A 14,464-nucleotide genomic window follows, 5' to 3' on the forward strand; every position below is an offset into this window, starting at 1 on the left:
TTGGAGCTGATTAGCCTAACCACAGGCTGAGCAAGCCAACTCTAGGAACATCACATGACTGTAGTCTAATGTTGTAATCAATTTATGTGTAGATGTCAGAAAAGTTTTGGCGAATCATGAAAAGGGTGCAAGTTCAGTTCCCCTCTTTTTGCAACTTAAATCGTCCTTCTTGTTCTTCACTGTTCCTCCTATCCTATGATACCCTTCCCTACTCAAATCTCACATTTCACTGACATGGAGCCATGCAACCCCAACTCCATCACAGGTAGCATCATGCATGTTGTAACTGACCAAATACCACGTAACCACGTACTAAATGCATATGTCCACATACTCATTTCTATAATGTGTGCTTTCAGATGCAGCTATTAATTATTACAGCTGGCATCATTACTGAAATTGTACTTTTCAATGTGTCTTTTGCATAATGTTTTCATATATAAGAGTCACCAGAGTGCCTAGTAGATGTGTTAAGGCCGCAAATACCAGAATGTCCAGCCAGTCTGATGCCCACCTGGAGAGACTGGGAGTGGCTGGAATGATACATGATTGAACTAAATAATCAATCAGTCAATCAATCAATGATGTATATACGTACCATAAAATAAACATTTCCATGATACACATAGATCTAACACTAAAACATACCAGAGCAGCAACATGGACAGTTTCACGGATCAGCTTGTGCCACCAAAGAGCATTAGGGTGGAAGCTTGTAGATTTATTTATTTATTTATTTATCATATTTATATGGCCACCCATGTCATGTGACATGACACTGGGCAGTGCACAATACAGGATATGGGAAGTTGCCATGTACACACAGTTTTAAAATGCCCCTTGTGGGATTACAAAGCAAAGAAAGCCAGCAGGAAATGCCAGCCATACAGTGAACAAAGCTGTGCCACCATCACAATCACAATCATGTTAGACCTTTCAAGCAGCACCTATACAGGAAATAGACCTTTGTTTTCACTCTTAACCTAAACAGGCTCAATCTAGGTTAGAATTGTGCTGTATGAAACAGTTTAGTTACTTGTATTCATAATATAGGAACAAAGACAGAAAAGCAATATATACTCTCCTTTTGATACTGGAACTAAAATTAAAATGGCCATTTATCATTAGTTTTTTCAAATAGTTCTATGTCACAGATGGGTGATGTCTACAGGCCTCGTATAATTTTTGGAGGCACTTTCTTGCAGCCCACAGTCTCTTCAGGAAGGGGAGGTAGTTCAGGGAACTACCAAGAAGACAAACAATTAAGCAGACAAACAGTCAAGCAGAAAACAATGCCCTAAGCAAGGAACTACCAAGGACAAACCACACCCCCATCAACACAGGCAGGGCAAGCAACTGTATGTAAACCGGGAGCAAACCCCACATTCACTAGCACTGATGATGTTACCTAGTCAGGTAATGAAACATCTGCAAGCAAAGAACCAAGCTCAGAGAGCACCAAGGACTCCACACATTCTTTTTTCTCTTTTTCCTGCTCTAAAATCTTAGAATTCCATCCAGAATATAGAGTAGAAAGGATTAGGGAAAGCCAATATATTCTCTGAGTACACACTTCCTTTTTCCGGCTTATCTAATCTTCTGCTGAACTCTTTTGTTAAACTAAAGGAATTAAGTAGAACATCCCATAGGAAAGAATTCATCATAAAGTTCTTCCATTCCAAAACAAAAGCCTTCTGCAAATCTAACTATAAGCAACAGAAGTAAGGAAGGTAAAGCAACAGAAGTAAAGCTTTTTTTCTTTTTAATCTTTCCACCTTTACCTTGCTATTGGGGTTGTAATCACTTGGATTGTAAATACAAAACGGAGACTTTTCACCAGTAGGAGGCTGTGTGTCTGCTTCCTGATGAAGACCTTAATGAAACTATTGTCAGAACAAATTCTATCTTAAAGCATCTTTCCTACTCTACATTATACATTTTGTTAGCAATGTTGAGCTATTTGAATTCCAAGCTCCAAGGTTTGAAGCCACTGGGCAAGGTGACCGTGTAGACAATCCTTCCTACCTCCAACTTTGCTTTACCAGCTGCTTTCTTTATTAAGAAGCATAGAATATTTTAGCACCTATGGATAAACCACCACAGACGGTGGCAGCAGCCGTTGCTAGGGAGACGTTCCTCAAAATAGTCCCATGCCGCCAACCTTTCCTGCTGCTAATGTTGTGGGGATGGGGGAGGTGTAGAAATGGAGAATAACTAGTAGCTCCTTGGAAAAGTAGGAAAATAATCTCTTCATCCACCTGCTCCAAGCTGAAGCTGACACTACCTTCCAGCCTGAGATACCAGGTGTCCAAATTCTTACAGGTGTTAAGGGCAGTTTTCAGAACTTACTTTTCTAAAGAATAAGTTGAGTATTGTGTAGGGTAGGGATGAAGATCATTTACAGGGTAAATTGCTTTCCAGAGAACCTGATATCAAAGTTGGTTCCCTCTTCCTCCAAACCCTTCCCTCCTGCAAGTCTCACACCTCAGGATCAATAACCTATCATTAGAAAAAGCCCCAATCTCCAGTGTCATATTGTTTCTTTACACTGTGAAAACCAAAAGGTATGGAGCAATGCGGCTTGCAAGAGAAAAATAAGGAAAAGGGGAGACTGCAGGAACGGTGTGGAGTTTGGGGAAAGAGAGGAACTTCTGCTCAGTCCTCAGTAGGCTAGATGAGGGGCCTTGAAGGCCACACCAGTTCTGCAGTTGAGGCTCTGCACTTTTGGTGTACAGGATTCAGAACACGAGCTAACAATTTCTCTTTGCATTTTCCTTTAGCAGTGTTTTCATAACATTTTCTCTTAGCAATTTCTTTGTGATATTCTTTCTCATTTAAAAGGTGATGCAATGACGGAAGTTTCTCCTTGTTTTTTGTCAAGGCCTTTACATAATATTAGGCTGATTCAACTGGAATCAGAATTGGAGAATTAGAACTGGGAAAATGCAAAGTGTTAATTCACACCACCATCTGAGCAACTGATAGCCATGGCTTCAGTTAATGCAAGTTGATCCCTGCCACTGCTAAGATGGTAATATGAATACACATGCTGCTACTGAATGTATTATAAACTGAATGTGAAGACTGGTATTCTGTTGCAAACAATTTTATGTATTTTAAAAAAAACTTATCTAACTTCTGCTCAGCATATGAAAAACCAGCTTCCTCAATAATAACATGGTGAGGAATTTTAGAGTTAAATCCGAACATACTTGGAGGGGACCAAGTTGGGGAAGACTGATACAGATTGTTGAAAATTAAGTGTTATGTGCTCAGTGATGTTACCTCATCTCTAGACCGTTTTTTATTAGTGAACCATTGCCACTTAGCTACTGTATGTTTAAAGCCAACCTGAATCCCCCTGGAGTTTGAAGAGATTCCTTTCTCAGAGCACAAAGCATCTTCAGGAGTAAATGAGTAGTTAAGCATTGGATAATCAGAAGAGGCAAACTGATACTGGTCTGATGTATATATTTGCCTCATATTAGCTCTCCCCCAAGACAGAAGAACCATCTGAACAACAGTTTCGAACTCTCTTTAAAACCAGGACTTTTCTGTATAAATGCTAGATGATTTTATTTCTGCTTTTGATTTCTTTCTCCCTTTCTTTTACTGTATGTATGTATAGTTAACTTATTCTTACTTTATCTTTGGTAAAGCACTTTGAGATACTTTTATATAGGAAGCAATATACATCTTTTAGTCTTAATAATGTGAGTAGAATTGATCACTGTGAGAACTGGGATGCAGAATAAGTCAGAATAACTGGAACCAGTCTATCAAGGTTATGGAAAATGGGATGGCTTTCCCTCCCAACTGAGGCAAAACCTTCTTATATTCTTGCTTTTTCAGCTAGGGAATTCTTTCTTCTAAGGTTGCCTTCCATTTCAACTTTGGCATGGGGAAGAATTGAAAAACACTTGGGATCTCCCAACTGGAGTTGGGTGGCTAATAAATTCAGATAGAGAGAGAGAGAGAGAGAGAGAGAGAGAGAGAGAGAATTCCCTCCAGAAATACTGAATACAAAAGCAGCAACAGGTAATGTTTTGAAAATCCTAAGATAATGTTTTGAAAATCCTAGCAATATGAAAGATAGCAGTTGCAACCATGGAGGCATGTACAGGAGTGATATTCTAGAGAGAAACTCCTTTTGTAAAACAACACAGTCAAATATTCACTATAAAAAAATAATTTACTTTGGAGAGGGGAAATGGAACACAACGCCCATACACATAGGCTTGTCCCTATGGTCTGAAAGTTTCCAGTCCCAAGAGACTGATAGTTTTGAACAGCTGATGCTGCTAGTATTTTCTAGTCCCTCTAGTTCAGTGTTTCTCAACTTGGCAACTTTAAAATGTGTGGACTTCAATTCCCAGAATTCCCCAGCCAGCCATGCTGGCTGGGGAATTCTGGGAGTTGAAGTCCTCACATTTTAAAGTTGCCAAGGTTGAGAAACACTGCTCTAGTTGAAAGAATTCCTGCTTCCCAGCTCCTTAGCTTGGGCTGCTTTTATGGGGAAAGGAAACTGCCCAGATTTTTTTCCACATGAATATATAACATGCAAAAAAGAGGTGGTTTTTTAAAAAATTATGTTCTACTTCCATCAAACAGAGATAAGGATGTTTGCTTTAAACTCCAGGACCTGCAACAGTTAGGGGTAAAGAAGTGATAGTTTGACGTTCTTTACTCTTTATTCCCAGTATTTTAAGAAGGATGATAAAGATGAGTACAGTTTAGATCAGTGTTTCTCAACCTTGGCAACTTAAAGATACATGGACTTCAACTCCTAGAATTCCCCACCTCTGGGAGTTGAAGTCCATATACCTTTAAGTTGCCAAGGTTGAGAAACACTGGTTTAGATTAAAACTGTTTTTGAGGTTTGGGGAATGAAAAATGCGACAGTGTGCAATAGAATAATAAATAAAATGAATCCAACCAATTTAATTGACAAGTTACATGAATAGCATCATGTTTTCAGAACATGCACAGAGGATGCAAAGAAAATGGTTAGAGAGAAAAGATCTTGGCTTCCTGATTCAATAGAAAGATACAGCAGGAGAGCAAACACTCAGAAGTAAGAACAGCTGAGATCCGTGAAAAAACAGAAAACTAGCCTCTTAGCAAAGCAGACTGTTACTCCATCTAATGGAATCATGCTTTTCATTGCCAAAGTCAGTCTAGCAAGGATTTAAAAATTAACTATCAATGTACCCATTTCCTTAAGGACCTTATACTTGATTTATAAAAAGTACAGGACAGCTTCCACTGGACAAAAGCGTAAGTGAGAGGGCTTAAATTTTGAATACATATTAGGAAAGAAAATGTAAGGTTCACTCTATTCCTTGGAATGTTGCCAATTGACTAGACACTCTGGGAGGCACTGTTGAATTACATGAGAATACATCAGTTTATCACACAGTAATTGTGAGTCCTTATGGATTTGTTGGCTTCTCATTTATATCCAGACTCAGTCTGAGTGAAAATTATGACTTTAGTCATAGCTTAAATGGCTTAAGATCAAGTTATCATGTTATCCATATGAACCTGTATTAAAGTATTACCATAAGTTGGGAGGCTGTGTTATATGTGTGGCTGATATACAGGAGGAATATCTGGCTGAAACACAGACCACCTCAGGTTTATGGAACTTCTTTTCTGTGGAGCCCAATTGTTACCCCTACCTATTTTTAATATTTCAATAGGCATTGCTAACACACTGATGTTGTGTTTGAGCTCCAAAATCTTACGTGGATTTTTATCTCCAGTCTCTGGTTTCCACTGGCCTTGTTCATATTACCTGTTTAACTGAGTCATGAGGCAGGAAAGGATATTCTGCTGACTCTCTAATCAACCCAGAGGGAGGTTAGAGTTTGCCCCAGTGAGTCCTGGTCTTGTCTAAGGCTAAATAAAATAAAATAAAACTCCATGTGCCCTGTAAACTATTTAATCAGGAATGTGTTGATTCTCCCCAGCCCTGAGACTTAGACAAAATCTTAGAGAGCCCCCCCAAAATTAGGACCTATCTAGAAACTCCATTCTCTATCTCCTCAATACTTTTCAGTTAGTTTTCAGGCCCCAGCAGACACATGGAAGAAAGGGATTGAAAAAGGTACAGGGAAGAATATTAGCCCCATTATCTGATCATGCTATGATAGCCTGATCGCACCATTAGCGTGAGAGTTTCTCCTCTCCTTGAGGGGAAAAAAAATTAAGGTCCTGGCAGAATGATGGCATCCTAGCTTTCTTGGTGGCAACTGAGAGGACTGAAAATATGGCTGCTGCGTGACAGAGTCTTTGTGCCGTGTGCTGCTGACAAACGAAGATCAATATATTGACTAGGGAAAGGGAAGGGTGGGTGGGTTGCTTGTCTTGTGTGAACACATTCACTGTAATCTATCTGAAAGTCACTTTTTCTTAATTGCTACTTGGTAAATTGTTTTTTTCAAACTGAAATAACATACCTTGAGTATCTTTTTGAGACAAAAAGTGCAGAATGTAGAACTTAACTAAGCCTTTATTTATGTAAACATTTTTCCAGGGTACCTTTCATGAGCAGGGTAACATACAGTTGACCTAAATAAAACTAAATGCATAAAATGCGATATAATAAACTACTCAAACAAGAACTATTTTTTTTAAAAAGGCAGCTAGAATCCATAAAACAGACAAAGCAATAGAACCATATTAAAATGCTTTCACACACCACCAAAAATATTTTAAAATCAATGCTAGTTGTATTATATTTACCCAAAAGCAACAACAATGAATTTACAACTACTTCTTCAAAAAATATTATACAGAAACACCCACATATATATTCTGTTTTCAGTGAATCTAAAGTAACCCTACCAATTTAAATTAAATTATTTAGAGATAAAACACTACTCTCTCTTTCAGATAGATATGTTGTTGTTTATTCGTTTAGTCGCTTCCGACTCTTCATGACTTCATGGACCAGCCCACGCCAGAGCTTCCTGTCGGTCGTCAACGCCCCCAGCTCCCTCAGGGACGAGTCCATCACCTCTAGAATATCATCCATCCACCTTGCCCTTGGTCGGCCCCTCTTCCTTTTGCCTTCCACTCTCCCTAGCATCAGCATCTTCTCCAGGGTGTCCTGTCTTCTCATTATGTGGCCAAAGTATTTCAGTTTTGCCTTTAATATCATTCCCTCAAGTGAGCAGTCTGGCTTGATTTCCTGGAGTATGGACTGGTTTGATCTTCTTGCAGTCCAAGGCACTCTCAGAATTTTCCTCCAACACCACAGTTCAAAAGCATCGATCTTCCTTCTCTCAGCCTTCCTTATGGTCCAGCTCTCGCAGCCATATGTTACTACGGGGAACACCATTGCTTTAACTATGCGGACCTTTGTTGTCAGTGTGATGTCTCTGCTCTTAACTATTTTATCGAGATTTGTCATTGGTCTTCTCCCAAGGATTAAGCGTCTTCTGATTTCCTGACTGCAGTTAGCATCTGCAGTAATCTTCGCACATAGAAATACAAAGTCTTTCACTGCTTCTACATTTTCTCCCTCTATTTGCCAGTTATCCATCAAGCTGGTTGCCATAATCTTGGTTTTTTTGAGGTTTAGCTGCAAGCCAGCTTTTGCACTTTCTTCTTTCACCTTCATCATAAAGCTCCTCAGTTCCTCTTCGCTTTCAGCCATCAAAGTGGTATCATCTGCATATCTGAGATTGTTAATGTTTCTTCCAGAGATATTAACTCCAGCCTTGGATTCCTCAAGCCCAGCATGTCGTATGATGTGTTCTGCGTACAAGTTGAATAGGTAGGGTGAGAGTATACCGCCCTGCCATACTCCTTTCCCAATCTGAAACCAGTCCGTTGTTCCGTGGTCTGTTCTTACTGTTACTACTTGGTCGTTATACAGATTCTTCAGGAGGCATACAAGATGACTTGGTATCCCCATACCACTAAGAACTTGCCACAATTTGTTATGGTCCACACAGTCAAAGGCTTTAAAATAGTCAATAAAACAGAAATAGATGTTTTTCTGAAACTCCCTGGCTTTTTCCATTATCCAGCGGATATTGGCAATTTGGTCCCTAGTTCCTCTGCCTTTTCTAAACCCAGTTTGTACTTCTGGCAATTCTCGCTCCATGAATTGCTGAGGTCTACCTTGCAGGATCTTGAGCATTACCTTACTGGCATGTGAAATGAGTGCCACTGTTCGATAGTTTGAACATTCTTTAGTGTTTCCCTTTTTTGGTATGGGGATATAAATTGATTTTTTCCAATCTGATGGCCATTCTTGTGTTTTCCAAATTTGGAAAAATATTTTCCATATAGCATGCATTACCTTGAGAGCATCATCTTGCAAGATTTTGAACAGTTCAGCTGGGATGCCGTCGTCTCCTGCTGCCTTGTTATTAGCAATGCTTCTTAAGGCCCATTCAACCTCCCTCTTCAGGATGTCTGGCTCTAGCTCACTGACCACACCGTCAAAGCTATCCCCGATATTGTTATCCTTTCTATACAGGTCTTCTGTATATTCTTGCCACCTTTTCTTGATCTCTTCTTCTTCTGTTAGGCCTTGCCATCTTTGTTTTTGACCATGCCCATTTTTGCCCGGAATTTACCTCCGATGTTTCTAATTTTCTGGAAGAGGTCTTTTGTCCTTCCTATTCTATTGTCTTCTTCCACTTCCACGCATTGCTTGTTTAAAAATAATTCCTTATCTCTTCTGGCTAACCTCTGGAATTTTGCATTTAATTGGGCATATCTCCCCCTATCACTGTTGCCTTTTGCTTTTCTTCTTTCTTGGGCTACTTCTAGTGTCTCAGCAGACAGCCATTTTGCCTTCTTGGTTTTCTCTTTCTTTGGGATGTATTTTGTTGCCGCCTCCTGAACAATGTTGCGAACGTCTGTCCATAGTTCTTCCGGGACCCTATCTACTAAATCCAGTCCCTTAAATCGATTCTTCACCTCCACTGCATATTCCTTAGGAATATTAGTGAGCTCATATCTAGGTGATCTGTGGGTCTCCCCCAATCTCTTTAGTCTGATTCTAAATTGTGCAAGAAGAAGTTCGTGATCGGAGCTACAGTCAGCTCCAGGTCTTGTTTTTACTGACTGTATAGATGTGCGCCACCTTTGGCTGCAAAGGATGTAGTCAATCTGATTTCGATGGTGTCCATCTGGTGAAGTCCATGTATAAAGTCGTCTCTTAGGTTGTTGGAAGAGAGTGTTTGTTATGCAGAGTGAGTTGTCTTGGCAAAATTCTATCAGCCTATGTCCTGCTTCATTTTGTTCTCCCAGGCCATGCTTACCTGTAATTCCAGGTGTCATTTGACTGCCCACTTTAGCATTCCAGTCTCCCGTTATGAAAATAACATCTCTTTTATGCGTGTTGTCCAGTAGGTGCTGCAGATCCTCATAGAACTGCTCTACTTCAGCTTCTTCAGCAAATGTGGTTGGGGCGTATATTTGGATCACTGTGATGTTAGATGGCTTGCCCTGAATTCGAATTGAGATCATTCTATCGTTTTTGGGATTGTATCCAAGCACTGCTTTAGCCACTTTACTATTACTTATGAAGGCTACTCCATTTCTTCTGTGGTCCTCTTGTCCACAGTAGTAGATCTGGTGGTCATTTGATGTGAAGTGGCCCATTCCAGTCCATTTCAGTTCACTGACGCCAAAATGTCTATCTTTAATCTTGACATCTCACCAATAACCACATCCAATTGTAATATTGCCTATTCTAAACACCATCAGACTCATAAGCAGGATCATAAAGATATCTGATTTATTAAAGAATAGTATACAGGTTCACAAAGAAAGCTGAGAATGGAAAAAGCGCGCCAAATGCAAACTAAAAAACCCTCGGTACAAACAAGATCCCTCCCCCCGTAGAATCTTCCCAGGCTCACAATCCCAGGTGCTCCTAATGGCTTCTGATGGTCTGCGGGAAAAGTCCTTGAGCAGAGCACATAACCCAAACACATTCCATTGAAATGAACATAGATACAGAGCTTGGCACAAGGTTTCACAGCAGCTCCCTGCCAACAGAAACATGCGTCATCACCATGGCATGTGAAACGTTACGATGTACAGTGCACATTGAAACAGTGAACATGACACCAATTTGCCCTGGCTCATAGATCTTACATTCCAGGTTCCAATGGTGTGTTGATCCTTAGAACATCGGATTCGCCGTTCACCACCAGCACTGTCAGCCGCTAGCCGTCCTTTCGGCTTTGAGCTAGCTGCGTCATCACGTCTGGGGCTAGTTGAACTCATCCTCTGTTCCTCCCCAGTAGCATTTTGACCATCTTCCGACCTGGGGGTCTCATCTTCCGATGGTATACCGACATATCTCTGGTTGTACTGATCCATTTAGTTTTCACGGCAAGAATACTGGGGTGGGTTGCCATTACCTTCCCCAGGGATCACATTTAGTCTGACCTCTCTGTCATGACCTTCCCACCTTGGGTGGCCCTTCATGGTTTAGCTCATGGCATCATTGAGGTGCTCAAGCTCCAGCACCACGACAAGGTAATGATCCTTTGCTGAAGTCAGATAGATATAGCATCGCTAAAAGTATATTCCAAAATCACAGTACTACAGTGGAAAAGACCATTTCCCTTCTCATAACAGAATCTCTTTCCCTTGGAGAACGGACTGAAAGGAAGATATTCACTGAAGGTCTTAAGAGTCAGGTTGTTACAGACCAGGAGTGCACAGTCTTTGGTGGGGAGAGTTCCAATCCTGAGGACAGCTCCTAGAGGCTTCCAGAAATTGCCTCCCAAATATAATTTTTAATGTGAAAGGACACATAAATTCTTAAATACATGTAAACTAATTATATCAACATTTGGTTTTGTCTTGACCTCACCAATTTCTTGGTTTCTCCCCAGTTTGTAAGATTTGTATGATCTGAAGAGAAACCAGAGTATTTCTGGTGTATTCCCAGTTTAAAATGCCCACAGCCCAAAAAGATGATCCAACACTAACTTTTGGCCAGCAATAATAGGTAGATAGTAAGAAATACCAAATAGCACTTGAGAGTAGAACAGCCATGAAGGCCTTGGAAAAGCCATTCAGTTGTTGTGACCTACAAAGATCAGAATAGTGCAAGCAATGGTATTCCCTGTGATACTTTATGGAGTGTCTATTTTTGGTGCCTCTAGAAGGGCGCATATAACACCTCTGCTTCATGAGCTGCACTGGATACCAGTTTGCTTCCGGGTCCAATTCAAGGTGTTGGTTATCATCTTTAAAGTCCTACATGGCATGGGACCAGGTTACCTGAGGGACCGCCTCTTCCCCTCTTCATCAGCCCATCCCACTCGGTCATGAAGAGAGGGCATGCTGCAGACCCCGTCTGCAAGAGAATTCCATCTGGCAGGGTCCAGGAGGCGGGCCTTCTCTGCAGTGGCGCCTGCCCTTTGGAACATCTTGCCCCCAGAGGTGTGATCAGCCTCATCGCTCCTAGCCTTCCGCAGGGAATTGAAGACCTGGCTCTGCCATTGGGCTTGGGGCAGGGGGGAGAATAGTCATACTTGGGGTTGGCTAGTGCCTTGAAGTGCCCCTCCTACACAATGACTGAATGAGACCATAGCCATCGGGATTTTATTATATTTGGTAGTTTTTAAAATTGTTTTAGTCTATATTTTATATTGGAATTTTATTATATAGTTATTGTTTTATATTGTAAACTGCCCAGAGTCCCTCCATCCAGAGGAGATGGTGACAAATTTGATAAATAAATAAATAAGCGAACGAATGAACGTTGGAGTTTGAAGAAGCAGGATAGAAAGAGAATTGACACTTTTGATGTTGGAGAGGACTCCTGAGTGGTCTAAGAGGCCCTTTGCAGTAGTTTTGCCTAGGAAATTTGGGAAGTTAATGAAGTCCCTCAGAAGAAGGCCTTCAGTGTATAAGCTTGTTGCTTTTTATCACATTGCTTTCATTTTTTAAATTGCTGCTGTTGTGTTTCTCTCCAATTGTTCCATTGTTTTATATTTCTGTGGTAGTAATTGTTGTGAGCAACCTAGAATTGTACAGAGGACAGAGGAATATAAATATCACCATAAATACATAAGCAGAGCCCCAACTGCTCGGAGGCCCTGATTCAAGACTAGACTTGTGCTTGGCAGTTCCTGACTTTCATGCACATGGCTTGGTGCTTTGAAGTAGCACATGCATGATCTCTATAACCACAACAAATAAACATTGGATTATTTATTTGATTGGGCTTATAAATCACTCTAATCAAAACCAAGTCTGAGACCAGCCTGACACATGGGAGAACTCCTAAGGAGCATGGTCTGCTACTGCTGGTGTGAGAGAAGAATCATGTATCTCCTGCAAGATATTCTAATACTCTATGAGTATGTAAGTAGTTGTGATGGAGAAGAGGTCTTATGAAAAAAAATGCCTTCCTCAGCATAGTGTCATCCAGGGATGTTAGGTCCTTAGGCAGCATGGCCATGAACTCCAGGAGGTACTGAGGTGGACAAGGCTGAAAATGACTAGGCCTCATCTTGGTAAGAGAAGAATAAATAAATCTTTCAAGTTAAAAAAAAACACCAGAAGAATACCTCTCTTTTGATTTTTCAAATATTTCTCTTTCTTGTCACCCTAGCGACATGGCTTGCAGTCACCATGGAAACTCAAGGCATTTGTTGAGATGGGGAGGGAGGCATCACAGAGAGGAAGAGAGAGACAGTAGCAGCATTCTGGGTTATTTTAGGAGACAGGGAGACACCTGGAGTGAGGCTCTTCAAGCTTATTTTGCAGCAAGAGAGGAGGTGGGGGGAATGGGGAGGTTTATTTTTAATTGTTCCCACTTCATGTGCCAACTTTTTCTTTCTCAGTTATTCCAAATTTGGAAGCTCTTCCCCCTTCTTTCAAGCCTGTCTTCACCCACATCCTCCCTCAGCCATTTGATGGCACATGGATGTCACATTCAGAGCCTTGGATCGCTCATACCGTGGTTGCCTCCTCCTCAGCCTGAAGAACATGGCATGAAAAGGCAGCTCTCAGAGGGCAGCAGCGCAAGGTGATTTTGAAGGGAAAAGAGGTGGGCCCCTGCCCACTCATCTCCTTCCTTTCCAGCCAGGCTACTGCAGGCACCCATTGCAGGGCCTGCAAGGGAAATTCTCACTCTAGACCAGGGGAACCAAACTGTGGTGCTCCATCCTTGGGGGGGAGGGGTCAGCATTTTTCCTTTACCCTCAGAAGGATCCTGGGGCATGCCTACCCTAGCTACTAGAGGTGATAATTTGCATGGCAAGGGAATGTTGTGCCACCTGTAAAGTACCTGCTCATCACCCAGCTCTTTAAGGCAGGGGTGAATCATTCCTGGACTTTGATGGACAAGCTGAGACCCACACTCCCAAAAATCCCAGGTGAGGTCAGGTCAAAGATGTGGGCAGAGCCAGGGCAAAATCAATCAATGTGATCTCACCCCATATATAATAATAACTTTTTCCTTCTGTCATTAAAAAAATGCAATTCTTTGGCAACTTTAGAGGGACATTTTGCACCTGTAAGGTTGCACACCCCTGCTTCATGTTTCTAGCTTCACTAACAACTCTAATTGTATTTTCTACTTGCTGGAGAATACTTCTTATTTATGAAAAAATGCAAGTTCTTTGTTCCTACTTTACTTACAAAAGTTGAACAAAGAATATTAGTATTCTTTAGAGGCATCCTTCCTTTTGCTGGATCTTGGCCATCTCTGTAGTGTGTGGTGGTGCAGCTAGGGCTGGGCCCATATCTACTAACATGCCAGGAGGACAGCACCCACAGAAAATATTTATTTATTGTTCTCCCCACAAAGAATGATGTATTTTGTTGGCCCCTCAAGTCCTAAAGGTATAGATCCAAACAATCTATTAGTAACTTGAATTGAAAGCAGGATTTGATATGTGGGAGTGAGTCCTCCTTTATGTCCAGACCAAGCAAATCATTGTGTCAATTACTTTGGGATGACACCTATGCTCTATTTTTCACTGCAGTGGATAGGGTGATCTTGTACATCTGCATGCGTATTTAAACCTGCTGTCTACATGTTTACTGAAATTGTCATTTACAGCAAATGGCAAATTGTGCTGCTGAATTAAAAAAAAGAACTCTTAGTAAGTAATTCTGCATTCTATGCTCTTTTACTGGATTGTGTGGAGGATTTTAAACTATTGTACTTGTGTGAAAGATTTTGAACTACTTTGACTTTCCACACTGGCCTTATGTTTTCTCATAGCTATATGCCTCTTTACATCATGAATGCCACCAGGTGTTATGGAGGTATCACAGACACAAGTTTCCCATAAGGCATATAGATTTCCTTTTCTGAATGGCTTTATGCATTTTCTGCCCTACACAGAACATGAGGAACTGAATTTCATTTCACATGTTTTTCTTTCATTTCTGTTTAGGCAGAATACAATAAATAATAACACTTTGAAAATAGAATACTCTTCTGGATAAGAAAAATAATTTT

This window comes from Candoia aspera, chromosome 7 (assembly GCF_035149785.1).
Source record: "Candoia aspera isolate rCanAsp1 chromosome 7, rCanAsp1.hap2, whole genome shotgun sequence".
Classification (NCBI taxonomy): domain Eukaryota; kingdom Metazoa; phylum Chordata; class Lepidosauria; order Squamata; family Boidae; genus Candoia; species Candoia aspera.